Genomic DNA, 15365 nt, shown 5'->3' on the forward strand with positions numbered 1-15365 from the left:
AGTATAAAGGTATGAAATATGAAGGATATGTTTTTGTTAAAATAGAATTTTTGTCCTAAGATGATTGTTTAGAGGATATTAAAGGTTGTTATACAATGAGAAAGAGGAAAATAAAATAGAAAAACCTGACTGGATATGATAAAATTGTAAAGAGCTTACAGAAAAAGAAAGAGAGAGAGTTCATCTGGTATGGTTAAACTAGCTAAGGATGAACAGATTTATTATAAGCTGTTACAATGAGCTTCAATATCAATAGTGAACCAATGCAAAATGAAAGTTTTGTTTTCTTTGTTAAAATGATAGTTTTCCTGGGCTATTGGTTTGCTCTTAGAGATTGTAAAAGGTTTTTCTTTACCTTCTGAGTAATCTGCATAGGAAACAAAGATAATACGTCTTAAAATAATTTCTTATGCTTCATGTTGCCCTTACTATTTCTTTGATTAATTAAGCAAAACTAGTCCTCTCAATAATAAAAGAGCATTTTTCTCCGTAATGTTACCTCCTGTATTTAGTTTTGTAATATTTCATTGTTATTTTGGTTAAATGAATAGCTAAATATTGTTTTACAGTGGCGTACAATATCATTTAGTCAAATGTTAAAAACTTTTGAATTTTTGACAACTTCTCCAAACCAAATTCTAAATAAAAACTTCTTGACCTTGAACTGAGTTTAGGATTTCCCAGAGGACCCTTGAAAAATCTCAAAGGACTTATTCTCTCACCTCATAAGAATAAGATGTTAAACAAATCAGGTTTATTCGATATGCTAAACTGTCAAAGAAGAAGAAATATTTAACCTTCACTAGGTTCTACCTTTATGAATATATGTTATTAATATAAGTATTTTAGAAATTACATAAAGTTCCTAGAAATTTGTCAATGTCCTTGCTGTCCATGATATGTTCTGATATAATGTTATCAGTCATAATTCCAGTTATCTTAAAATATTCTATGACACAGAGATGGCCAAATTTCCTTGTTAATTGAATTATAATGAATTCTCATCAGATCTTTAATCATGACTATTTTAAAACTTTTGTCAGTAACAGATAGTTATTATTTTACTCACGCTTTTCTGAAAGCACTTACATCAGCTATAGGCCAAAGCGTTTGTTTTCAACAGAAGGGACTGTCTCAGAGACCCACAGGAAGACTGTGCAGTTAGGCTTCTGGGATTCAGGCATTAATATGCTAACTTTGTGATCATACTACCGGATTGAGCAAGGATTTCCAGAACTAATAAGAAACTGATGGGTTTCTGAAATTACTAACCCAAGATCAAACAAGATTTAAATGAATCACATGAGAATGAATAGACTGATAAAAATAATTGCAATTTCTTTTATGACTTTTGCTTGGAATATTGCTGGTTCTTTAGTGTTTTATTTTCTGCATTTAAGGAATGCTTTTTTTCTTAAGCTGTCTATAACTAATAGCAACTTAGTGGATTATACTTTTATAAATAGAAATGAAACATTTATTTTCTCCCTACTTGATCCCTCCAGAATTCAGAAACTCTTGAGTATTCTTAATTTTATGGCAATATAGTTATTTCCATAAGTTCAATAAGAATATGCTCTCCTAAAGGAAGTCCTTGTACACTATTGGTGGGAATGTAAATTGATACAGACACTATGGAAAGCAGTATGGAGGTTCATCAAATAATTAAAAGTAGAACTTACCATATGAACAAGCAATCACACTTCTGAATATATATCTGAAGGAAACGAAATCACTATCACTATTTCAAAGAGGTATCTGCACCCCCAGGTTCACCATAGCAGTATTCATTCTAGGGAAAACGTGAAAACAACCTAAGTGTCCATTAATGGATGAAGGGATAAAGAAGATGTAGTATATACATACACAATGGAATATTACTCAGCCTTAAAAAAGAAGTAAATCCTGCTATCTGTGACAACATGGATGAAGCTTAGGGCAAAATGATAAGTAAAATAAATGTGACACACAAAGAAAAATATTGTATAAACTCACTTATATATGGAAACTAAAAAAGCCAAACTCATAGAAACAGAGAGTAGAATGGTAGTTGCCAGGGCTGTGGGTGTAGGAAAAATGGGGAGATGAAGGTCAAAGGGTACAAACTTCCAGTTATAAGATGAGTATGTTCTGGGGATGTAATATATGACATGACTTTAGTTAACAATACTGTATTGTACATTTGAAAGTTGCTAAGAAAGTAAATCTTAAAAGTTCTTATCACAAGGAAAAAATCTGTAATTATATGAAGTGATGGATGTTCACTAAACTTATTGTGGTGATTATTTTGCAATATACACATGTATCTAATCATTGTTGGACACCTTAAACTTATACAATGTTATAAGTCAATTATATCTCAATTAAACTAGATAATAAAGAATCTGTTCTCCTTATAGCAGGATATAATTGGAAACATTGGTTACATAACCAAGGCTTTGATTGGAATGTCATATTTGAAAATGATGGGCGTAAAATCAGGTGTGAACACACAGTTTTAAGTAAGTTGGGTTGACTTTATGAAGTCAATGCTTACAAAGCCCTCTTGGTAAAACTGTCTGGGTACCTGGCCTACAGGGTTCTCAGCCTTACAGATGAGTAAGGAAGTTCACTTCCTGGTATGCCAAGGAATCTTAGTTTATTTAGGGGAGCTTCAGAAGAGAGGAATTCTCCCCAATCTATAGGTACTGTAGATGAAATCTGATGATGAATTCTTGACATGGCTTCATAACCTTGAGTGGCTTTTAAAAGTCCAGTCTGAGATTTCTTATAAAAGTTCCAACAAAACACACTTAAAAAACTTACATGATTGGTCACTGTTATTGATGCACTTATGTAGATAAGCAGGTAAAATTTACTGGGATTAAACTTATTTTGCAAATGATTAATCTTACTCTCATTATCTTTGATCAAAAATTAAAGACGACTATGGTGAGAAGTTTTATGTTTCAATAGAAAACTATAGCACACTCTTTTTTGTTATCAGATTTATTGTTTAATATTTACTGTTTTTGAACTATTTTCACCTCTTGCAAACTGGATCCTATTGTCTTACGTTTATGTGTTATATATTATGTGACAAACACATTTTGTTATTGATTAACATTTCCAACTTTTCTCCCACTCTCCTGACTTGACATTATTAAAAACTAAAACTGACCTTTTCTCAAAGCCCTGCAAACTAAAGTTGGATGGCTTACGACAAACTTCAAAGGATTTATCCCCACAATGGTGCAGGCCACTCAAGAATTTCACCAGAACATCGCATCTTCCATACTCTGCTCCAGTAAATTACCGTGACCAGGCCACCACCACTACCATGCTAACTAAAACTCCTTTGAACCCAACATCTAGAAATCTGGCTGTCCTCTTGACATGAAAATTGGGTTTATAATCTGCTCTACCCATTGATCTTTGTTCCTTTTGTTTCCTTGTTCTAATCCGTGCTCTTCTTTCCCTTTGCAGATCACTTATCTCACAATTTCTAACTGGAATCTTCTCTCCATAGCAATCTACCCAGCTTTTTGTGAAACTTTTAGGGAAATTTCAGATGGGGGAACTTGGGGAAACACTCAGAGCCCTAGAATTGATATAAAGATTATTTTACACTAAAGATATTTGAGATCAATAGATGCAGATAGAAGCCTTCTCAGAGTTTCCCTTAACTCACCAAGAGTGAGTCTGCCATGAATGCCATCTCCAGAGAAACTTTATGGCCAGAATAGAAGAATAAAATAGAGAAGACCACTCACACGTGCATAAACAAACATTATCACAAGCTTTCTTACTTCCCATTTGCTCTCCTAGAAATCCATTTTCTCTTCTCATACAACCCTTTTCTCCCCTGCCCCATTAAGCCAGGTAAATGGACCCACATCGGTAGCTGTTTAGAGAACTACTTCTTTTATTCATTCCCATAGGTATATGAATAAACTTCGTGGGTATTTTTTCCTCTTAAGGTGTCAGTTTCCGTTTAAGTCACAGACCCCTAATCACTGAACTGAAGATGGAAACTAAGAGGGTAGAGAAAAAGTTTGTCTTCCAGTGAAGCACCAGACTCTCCCAGATTTTGTCTGAAAATGTCATTGTGTTGTCACCTCTCTTGAATGGTAGCATAGAGGGATATAACGAGAATTTAGTCATATGGATGTGGGAAATCCTGGTGTTGTGTTGGGATGGAAATGGAATTGGCAAGAGAGGAATTATAAAGCCATTCTCTTTGGGAGTCAGTCTGTGTCTGATTCCTGTGTCATGGAGTGCATCATTTTTAAATAAAATCTCTTCAGATTCTACCAAACACTAGAATCACGAGATTCAAAGAGACCACCACTATAAGTTGTAAGTGCTTCCCCATGACAATATTACCTGTGTTCAGTTTTTATATATGTTATAATACTCTGAATGCAATTATGAATAGAAAGAGAGGTATATGAGGGTGAAGAATTAAAAAAAAATATACCAAAATTCTTAGGGTGTTTGTGTTAATGTAATAAAATATAGTTTCTTATTATTCATCCATTTTCCAAATTGTTTTTTTTAATTCCAGCTATAGTAGGTTCATAATGAAAAAAATTTGTGTTCAACAAATTAAGATGGAAGCGTTATTTATTGTGCATAAGCCAGGGTCAAGGATTATGGGTTTGCTGCTGGCTCAGTGTAGGTATTTTTAACCACTTTCTCTTTGTGTCCTGATGCTGTGCGGATTTTACTGGCTTAAGCTCCACAAATATGATTCCAGTATAATTGTAAAGTAATCAAAATTCAGTGAACAACTTGTAGTAGACACTGTGTACAATTATAGAATGTCAGGGCTCAAGAAAACAGCATCAGGTGCTGACTTTTAAAAGGATCACTGTCACTTTTTAATAAAAACATTTGTTTAGCATCAAAAACATGCAAGGCACTGAATGTCCTTGCTTTGGGTTGTTTCTTGTTTGAATGAAAATGAGAATTACAAGTCTCACCTTTTCACAATGTGATAGGATTTTCAATTTTGTACCTGGACTCATGGCTACACAATAAAGGCAAAATTTCCCAGTGTCCTTGCTGCTAAGTGTGGACATTGACTAAATTCAGACCGACAAAATAGGACTGAAGCAAATACGTGCAGCATCCAGGGTACGTCCTTGAATGATGCAGTTGCTCCCCTTCTTCTTCCCTTCCTCCATCCTTGGACTTGCGTGTGTATGTCATACTGGTGAATCATCCCATACAACCAGAATTGAGGGCATTACTCTAGGCCAGGGCCCAGAAAAGTTTTCCTGTAAAGGACAAGACAGTTTGTACTGTAGGCTTTGTAGGTTGTGCAATGTCAAAGATTAACATAGCTGCAAGCTAGATAAGTGTTGAGAACAGATTCCAATTGGTAATACAAAGTTGAAATGGAGAAAAAAGTCCAGTGTAAACTGAACTTGACTTTGATTTGTGCAGAGGCGACTGGGTGTTTTAAAGGGAGAATAAAGAAAGAGAGAGTAGGAGGAGTGAGGGCTCAGAATCAGAGAAGTGAAAAATTACAGAAAATGTGAAGGAGAGGTTGGTCCACATGAAAGCCATCTGAGTTTGTTAACTGGTGCTTATTGCAGTTAGACTCCTCGCTTCTCACCAAGACTGGGAGTTCAGGCACCTGATCTTCTGGTATGGACGGGAACAAACAGTAAATTTTTTTGGCAGCCTTGAGTTTTCTCAGCCAGGCACTTTACAGGTGAGCTGGGATCACACTTGAGATGTCTCCTTGAGAGGTTGGAAACTATGTCAAGTATTTGTTCAAGATTTTATAGGCCAAGGTTGAGGCCTAATTGAGAAGAAGGCTGAGAGGAGCCTGGCTAGAGTTGGGTCAAGAAGACAATCTTTGCCAACAGTCTCATTGGTAACTACTCCACTCTGTTGTTGCAGCATGAAAGCAGTGATAGACAACAGTGAAATGAATGAGTGTGGTTGGGTTACAATAAAATTCTATCTACAAAAAGAGGCTTTAGGTCTCATTTTGTCCATAGCCTCAGTTTGCAGATTTCTACTCTAGGGACGAGGGACTAAAAATGGAGGGAAACTTGGTCCTTGGAAGATAGCACGGTACGACCATTGAAACCCTCAGAATATAATAAGCACAAGAAATTCAATATAGGAGGTTGATATATCAGTGATGGAGGCATCTGAGAAACCAGGAAGGGGGCAGGAGGGCATCCCAAAGACCAGTAAAGGAAGAAGGGGTCCCCCAGTAGGCTAGAGGGACACAGGCAGGAAGCGAGCTCAGGGAGCCCCAGACCTTCTCCTTCAGTATCTTTGCCTCTGGGAGAAGCAGACTTCCAGCTCGCTTAAACCATGGTGATTTGCTTCTTTGTTAAACGCAGTCCAGCCTACATTGTAACTCACGTAGAGTTTCTTCTTGAGTCCATGGTTTGGTACACTGTGTGTACAAGGCTTGGAATAGCATTGTCTTGCAGAAATAGAAAAAAATAATTCCAAATTTATGTGGAAGTTGAGGAAAAAAGTTCTCATCAATATCTCAGTTTTTCTTTCTTTTTTTAATTTAAAGTTAGATATTGTAGAAGTCATGTTATGTGACGGACAGAGCATGTGGCAGCTTGAAATCTGCATATTTATTTTAAACAGCTTCATTGAGTTATAATTGATATGCAATAAATTGCATACATTTAACGTATACAATTCAACGGGTTTGGATGTATGCATCCATGCATGTTATTACCACCACACTCAAGGTAAGAGACCTATCCATCACCTCCCAAAGTTTCCTTGTGTCCCTTTGTTTTTCCTCTTTCTTTTTGTGGTAGGAACACTTAACATGATGTCTACCATCTTAACAAAATTTTGAGTGTACAATGCAGTTGATAACGGGCACTTTGCTGTACAGCAGATCTCTAGAACTCATTCCTCTTGCATAACTGAAATTTCATATCAACTGAACAACTCCTGTTTCCCCTCTCCTAGGACCTTGATAACCACTGTTCTATTCCCTGCTTCTATGAGTCTGAATATTTTTGGTACCTCGTATAAGTGGAATAATGCAATACTTGCCTTCTGTGACTGGCTTATTTCACTTAGCATAACGTCTTTCAGGTTCATCCATGTTGCCACAAATGGCAGGATTTCTATATTTTTTAAGGATGAATAGTATTCTCTTGTCTGTATATGACACATTTTATTTACCTGTTCATCTGTCAATGGAGATTTGGATTGCTTCCATAAGTTGACTCTTATGAACAATGCTGCAGTAAACATGGGAGTACAGATATCTCTTTGAGATCCTGAATTCAATTCCTTTGCATATATACAACGAAGTGGGATTGTTGGATCATCTGGTAGTTCTATTTTTAAATTTTTAGGAACCTCCAAAATGTTTTGCATAGTGGCTGCACTATTTTACATTCTTATCAGCACTGTAGAAGGGTTCCAGTTTCTCCACATCTTTTCCAAAACTTAGTAATCTTTTGTTTTTCTGATAATAACTATACTCACTGGTGTGAGGTGTTATAATAGTGTGGTTTTGATTGCATTTCCCTGATGATTAGTGATGCTGAGCATCTTTTCAAATGCTTGTTATCTGTTTGCTATGTCTTCTTTGGAGAAATATCTAAGTCCTTTTTCCATTTTTAAAATCAGGTTATTTGTTTTCTTTCTATTGAGTTGTGGGAGTTATTTACATATTTTGGGTATTAACACCTTATCAGATATATGGTGTTATGGTTAATTTTATGTGTTGACTGGGCCAAGTGTACCAAGATTAAATTTTATTCCTGGATGTGTCTGTGAGGGTGTTTCTAGATGAGACTAGTGTGTGAATCAGTGGACTCAGTAAAATAAGTTGCCTTCCCCAGTGTGGATGAGCATCATACAATCCACTGAGGGCCTGAGTAGAATAAAAATGTGGAGGGAGAAGAAATTTGCCTCTTTTGTTTCCTGCCTTCCTGTTGAGCTGGGATGTTGCTCTTCTCCTGCCCTTGGACTGGGAGTCACATCATTGACTCCCTTGGTTCTCAAGCCTTCAGACTAGGACTGGAACTACTCCAATGGCTTTCCTGGGCCTCCAGCTTGCAGATAGAGATTGTGGGACTTCTCACTCTACACAATCATGTAAGCCAATTTCTCATAATAAATCTCTTGCATAGTATTGGTTCTGTTTCCTTGGAGAACCCTTACTAATACATATGATTTGCAAATGTTTTCTCCCATTCCATAGGTTGCCTGTTCATTCTATTGATTGTTTCCTTTGCTGTACAGAAGCTTTTTAGTGTCATATGGTCCCACTTGTTTATGACATATGGACCCATGGAACAGAATAGAGAGAGTGCAGAAATAAACCCACACATATATGCTCAATGAATCTTTGACAATGGTGCCAATAATACACAATGGGGAAAGATAGTCTTTTCAGCAAATGGTGTTGGAAAAACTTTATATTCACATGCAAAAGAATGAAATTGGACCCTTATGCCACACCATACATAAAAATAATTTTAAAATGGGTTAAAAACTTAAACATAAGACCTTAAATTGTAAAATTCTCAGAAGAAAACTTACTGGGAAATCCTCTTGATATTAGTCTTCACAGTGCTTTCTTGGATATGACACCAATAGCACAAGCAAAAAATGCAAAAATAGATAAGTGGAGATATATCAAAACAAATCTATCCTTTATATTTTAAATTGAGTCATTTGTAGGTTAAATGTGAGAAGAAGTGGGCTGTGGGGCTCATACTGAGTCCTGAGTTAGCACCTGGATAGCTCAATTAATGCTCCAGTGTCATAGCTATACAGCAATGAGTTCTGGAGAAGTGGCAGTGGACAGGTCTGACTACTGCCTTCAGAGGGCTTGAAGGGAGGAAAAAAATCAATGGAGATATTGAGTGAGTAAACACTCTTATTTTCCCACTTGCCTCGGAGTAACATTTATTTGAAACCTTTAATTCTCCTGAGTCAGAGTTTTCTGATATGCTTTTCCTCTTCCTCTTTCCCTTTACACTGCATTTGGTAGTCTTTGATGTTGATTTTTGGTTTCCTTGTAACCATGCCCTGAATTACTCCGAATTCTGTTTGAAATGGTAGAAGTATAGAGACAGCAAGATACAGAAGGAGACACAGAGAGGCAAAAGAGAGAAAGAGGAAATGTGCCTTTACAAGGCTTATTCTATAGTCATTTTACATTTAGACTTTAATATAGTCATTTTAGAATATGTATTTGAATAAACAATTTCAATGCAAAGAAAGATGAAATAGAAAAAAAAAAAAAGAGAAAAATGATGGCCTATTGGTTAAAGTTAGGTGTGCTCTGCTTTGGTGGCCCAGGTTCAGTTCCCAGGTGCAAGCCTACACCACTCATATGTCAGCAGCCATGCTGTGGTGGTGGCTCACATAGTAGAACTAGAAGGACTTATAACTAAAATATACAACTATGTACTGGGGCTTTGGGGAGAGGAAGCTTGGCAACAGGTGGTAGATCAGAGTAAATCCTAAAAAAAACACAAAACAATGAAACGTTATTGTTTTTCTTTGTTATGTAGTACTAGAGGAACTGAAACGTATTACTGGGGTGGTTTCCTCCTTATTTTATATCAAAACAGGACAAGTGGAATCAAGATTGTTATCACTATTCCAATAACTATAAGATTCCAATGATAATACCAACACTATTTTTGACATTAGTTTCACCTTGCAATATAAATGCATTGGGGACTCTTCACATTAAATTGCAAATATGTTTAAACAGCTGGGCTTTTAGAAATATATTTATGCTGGCATATATTTTAATGCACAATTTATAGAAGAGAAAGGTAAAAGGTCAAATATTTCCCAAGTGGGAGTTTTCTTATCATGGACATTTTGTCTTTTTTCCTGGGGAAATTATCAGGCAGAAAAGTGAATTTTACAACTTAGAATGATGAAATTCATCTGGTGTCTAGAAAAATATTGGAGTGAAGGCTATTCCAGTTACTAGAGTAAATTCTTGAAGGGTTCCATGGCATTCTCTGCTAATAAGAAATGGAGAGGAGAAAAGCAATATCAATATATGCTTTACCTATCCTTCCTTTTTCATTTTCCATCACTCATTTAAAATCTCCTAATATGCTGCTTTTCTCAAAGTGTTTATTTCCACAAATGCTAAGCGTACAAGGTCTTCTAGTCAAACGAGTAACAGTGGACTTTAGGTTTGCATGTTGTGAGTCCATCTGGTAAACATATTCTTCTTCGGGCATTTATAATGCCTACTGGGATAGCATAGTCCATAGTGTATGCAATTGACTTTCTGCCACCATGTGCCTGCCTAGAGGTTATAGATTGGTTCCAATTCATTACAAATATATTTTCTCAAATGACTGTAGTTCTGGCTGTTCCTAAAATCCTTATAAACGTTGGCATATCAGCTTTTACTATTAGTATTTCTTCCAAATTTTAAAATAGAGTCATTCTTTTTCTTTTAATGTGTATCATTCCCTGTCTTCAAGATTTAAACTTTATATCCTCATTTGTTGTGGTGGATACAAGAGAAGAGCTTTCATTTCATCATTGCCGAGTGCTCAGTAATTTGTTTGAGGAGACTGAAAATTTTGAACAACAGACTGGCTTAGTTGAATGTGTCTTCTAAGTTATGGTATTATCTCATTACAGAGTTTAAAACTCTGTCAATGAAGCCTTTGCATCAGTATCGCCCTCTTCACTTGGAGGAGAATCTGATTGAATTGATTGTAGAGAAAAGAGAAGCCTCCTTGAATTTTCTAATATTTTCATGTTGTGCCCTTTGCTGTTGTTAATTAGCTTATTAACCCTATATTTCTGGCTACTTGACTTCATGTCTAATGGATTCCCATCGTCTCAACTCTGTTTCAAGACCCCAAGAGTCATGCTGTGGTTTAAGTGTTGTGAAGGACAAATGGTATTATTTTCCTCAAGAATGTGGTTTCTACAAGAGGGATTTGATGTTATAGATTTTATTTTCTTCTTTATAAGTTAGATGCAAGGACGGGAAGAGGGACCAAAACAAAATCTTGTCAGTTCACAGTTGAAAGAGTACCAATATCAGTTAGTCCAAACTCAATCCAAAGTCAACTCACAATGTCACACATTTGGACATTTCTTATGTGACTCAGAACAAAGTCCGCTCACCCCTGAGTCAAAATATCTATCACTACAGATATATTTTATATGATACAAAGGAGCATTTCACATAAATGTGTATTTTAATTTTGCAACGTAATTAACATGGTATTTCTGAATTATCTTATTCAAAAATTACAATTTTGTTCTTTGTAGGCAGTAGAAAATATGTTTCACAAAATTACATTTATTTCCTGAATAAAAAACTTCCTGTTGCAAGTTTACTGAAGTGAATTTTTATACCAAAAAATAAAAATAAAGGGAATAAGACCCTCCTGCAATCCTAAGATTAAGAGTAAAATAAAAATCAATGTTTTTATTTTATGGTACTAAGGTGTATATATTTACACATTTTATAAAATTGGAATTGTATTGTTTTGAAATACAATCTACAGTTGCTTAAATGTGAGCATGATTTTTCTCCACGGTATCATATATCTGTTTAACATAATTTTTGATTTTTATTAAGATTATGATAGTTCTAACAACCTTGTGAAATTACAGTTGTACATTATTATTAGTCATGTTGTAGGTACACCACTTCACCCTTAGTGCCCTCCCCCTAGCCCCCCTTTCCCCTGGTAACGACTGATCAGTTCTCATTGTCTATATGTTAACTACCACCTGTGAGTGGAGTCATACAGAGTTCGTCTTTCTCTGTCTGGCTTATTTCACTCAACATAATACCCTCAAGGTCTATCCATGTTGTTGTGAATGGGCGATTTTGTCCTTTTTATGGCTGAGTAGTATTCCATTGTATATATATACCATATCTGCTTTATCCAATCATCAGTTGCTGGGCACTTAGGTTGGTTCCATGTCTTGGAAATTGTGAATAATGCTGTGATCAACATAGGGGTGCGTGGGACTTTTGGAATTGCTGATTTCAGGTTCTTAGGATAGATACTCAGTAGCGGGATGGCTGGGTCATAAGTTGTTTCTATTTTTAACTTTTTGAGAAATCTCCATACTGTTTTCCATAGTGGCTGCACCAGTTTGCATTCCCACCAACAGTGTATGAGGGTTCCTTTTTCTCCACAGCCTCTCCAACATTTGTCACTCTTGGTTCTGGATATTTTTGCCATTCTAACAGGCGTAAGGTGATATCTTAGTGTAGTTTTGATTTGCATTTCCCTGATGATTAGTGATGATGAGCATCTTTTCATGTGTCTATTGGCCATCCACATATCTTCTTTGGAGAAATGTATGTTCATGTCCCCTGCCCATTTTTTGATTGGGTTGTTTGATTTTTTGGTTTTGAGCTGTGTGAGTTCTTTATAAATTATGAATATTAACCCTTTGTTGGATAAATAACTTGTAAATATGTTTTCCCAATTAATTGGCTGTTTTTTTGTTTCAATCCTGTTTTCCATTGCCTTAAAGAAGCTCTTTAGTCTGATGAAGTCCCATTTGTTTATTCTTTCTATTGTTTCCCTCATCTGAGGGGTTATGGTGTCCAAAAAGATTCTTTTGAAACTGATGTCAAAGAGTGTACTGCCTATATTCTCTTCCAGAAGACTTATTGTTTCAGGCCTAATCTTTAGGTCTTTGATCCATTCTGAGTTTATTTTTGTGAATGGTGAAAAATAATGGTCAATTTTCATTCTTTTACACGTGGCTGTCCAGTTTTCCCAGCACCATTTGTTGAAGAGACTTTCTTTTCTCCATTGTAGGCCCTCAGCTCCTTTGTTGAAGATTAGCTGTCCATAGATGTGTGGTTTTATTTCTGGGCTTTCAATTCTGTTCCATTGATCTGTGCACCTGTTTTTGTACCAGTACCATGCTGTTTTGATTACTGTAGCTTTGCAGTATGCTTTGAAGTCAGGGATTGTGATGCCTCCAGCTTTGTTCTTCTTTCTCAGGATTGCTTTAGCAATTCGGGGTCTTTTGTTGCCCCATATGAATTTTAGGATTCTTTGTTCAATTTCTGTAAAGAATGTCCTTGGGATTCTGACTGGGATAGCATTGAATCTGTAGATTGCTTTAGGTAGTATGGACATTTTAACTATGTTTATTCTTCCAGTCCATGTGCATGGAATGTCTTTCCATCTCTTTATGTCGTCATCGATTTCTTTCAAGGAAGTCTTGTAGTTTTCGTTGTATAGATCTTTCACTTGGTTAAATTTATCCCAAGGTATTTTATTCTTTTTGTTGTGATTGTGAATGGGATTGAGTCTTTAACATAATTTTTAATAGTAGAATGGTAATATTTGGGGACTTTTTAGGGAACACGCCCATCATATTATAAGAGAAAAGAATGTATGTAGTCCTATTTTGGTTAATTTTCTTTTGATGACTTTTATTTCTTCTAATTCTTTTTATTTCTTTCTTATCTGCTTATGTATGCTCCCCTTAATTATTTAAATATTCTATTTTTCCTTGAAATTTAGAAAGCATACACTGGCATTTCAGTACTTTTATGGGTTACTTTAAAGACCTTTTTCAGAAAAAGATTACGAATATAATTTAACATCTACAGAGACATGTGCTTTAGCCCATAGTTTGAAAATTATCAGTGTTAAGAACGAAATGCATCTATAATCCCAAATATAAGAAAATTTTACCTCCTTAGACCTCTCATGAATACTAGTTTGTATGAGCTGGGCTGATCTTATTTATTAATATTAAATTGTGTTTCTTCTCTCAAGAATTACTTTTTGTTTGTATTCTGTTTGGAAGTGTGCTTGATCAATTATTTAGTCATTATTTGTTTAGCTTGTTGCAATGGTCACTGTTACTCGTTTTATATTGCAATACCACCATTTTTAGTTGTTTTGTTTTTTAAAGGTTGAGTCAAAGATTTGTAAGCTCAAATATCCTTAGGAATATTTTTGTGACGGTATATTCATGGCTAATATCTCAGGCCTTTGGACATCTGGAAGCACATTTGTTTGCCTGCGCTGGTGAACAACGACTTGTCAGTTTTTCTCAAACTCTTAGACATTGGTCCATAGCTTTTGGTTGCCTCGTGTTTTAGATAATAATAATGTTGGTGACTATAATAAAACTACTAACAGTAGGAAACACTGGTAACTATCCACAGAATAGTCATTACCCATTTTTCTCCACATACGTTTTTCTAGCTTGTGGTGCCTACCCCTCAAGATCGTAAGGGTTCACGTTGGAGAGTCACTTACTCCAAGTGATGCATTCATTGTTATCTCACCAGAACTTCCACTGGTTCACTGAATCCCATCCTCTATCAGCTAGTCAAGGGCATTGCAACAGCAATTCTCCCCTCACCTTTTGATGTCAGCATCTTTTCTCTCTCTAATGGATCATTCTTTTTAACTTTTCACTTTCCTCCCCATTTCTCTGCTGTCATCTATCACCAGCTTTTAAAGAAAGTTATCTGTGCTCATTATCTTTGAATTTCCTCCTCAAAGAATCAAAATGAATGAAAATTTATTCTCCTCTTTTCTTCCTCTTCCAAACTTCTTGCAATATGGCATTCACTACCACCATTGCCACAGCTAATAAGACCTCCTTGTTGTTAAAACCAATGGTGATGTCTAAATCCTCGTCTTACCTGCCCCCAAACAATCATTGGACACCCCTACGGGTTCCCTCGACCTTGAAATCTTTCATTGGGTGGTTTATAGGACACCACACTACCAATTTTCCCTCTTTGTCACTCATTTCTTCTTTTCCATCTATATTATCTGTATACTTTACTATACCCCCATCTCTCCAAATTCTTGACACTGGAAAGTCTCACCTCTCCAGCCATGGGCCTCCATAGCAGGCCAGACTCATACATTTAACTGTGCAGTCAACACTTCCACTTAAATGTTTAGTTTGGCATCTCACCTATACCATTACCAGAAGAAATTTCTTGATTTTTCTCTCCAAATCTTTGTTCCCACCCTCACTTTATTCCTTTTCTCAGTTAGTAGCAACTCCAACTTTCCTGGTGATAGGACCAAAAGTCTTGGAATCATTTCATTCTTCTTTCTTTTATACTCTGTATAGAATCCATTAGCAAATCCTCTACCTTCACAGCATGTCGAGAATTTGGCCATTTCTTCCACTACCACCATGACTCTGTTGAAATCCACAATAATATCTTAACTGGGATATTGTAGTAATCTCCTAACCGGTCTTCCTACTTATGACCATGCTCTCTGCCTCTATTCCAGTCTATTCTCAGCATAGCAGCCATTTAATTTCCTCAGGAAACGTCACTCTTCTCCCTCAAACTTCCAGTGTCACTCCACTTCAACCCCGTAATGTCCAAAGTCTTTGGAAGGCCTAGAGGA

Source organism: Equus quagga, chromosome 8 (genome assembly GCF_021613505.1).
Source record: "Equus quagga isolate Etosha38 chromosome 8, UCLA_HA_Equagga_1.0, whole genome shotgun sequence".
NCBI lineage: Eukaryota > Metazoa > Chordata > Mammalia > Perissodactyla > Equidae > Equus > Equus quagga.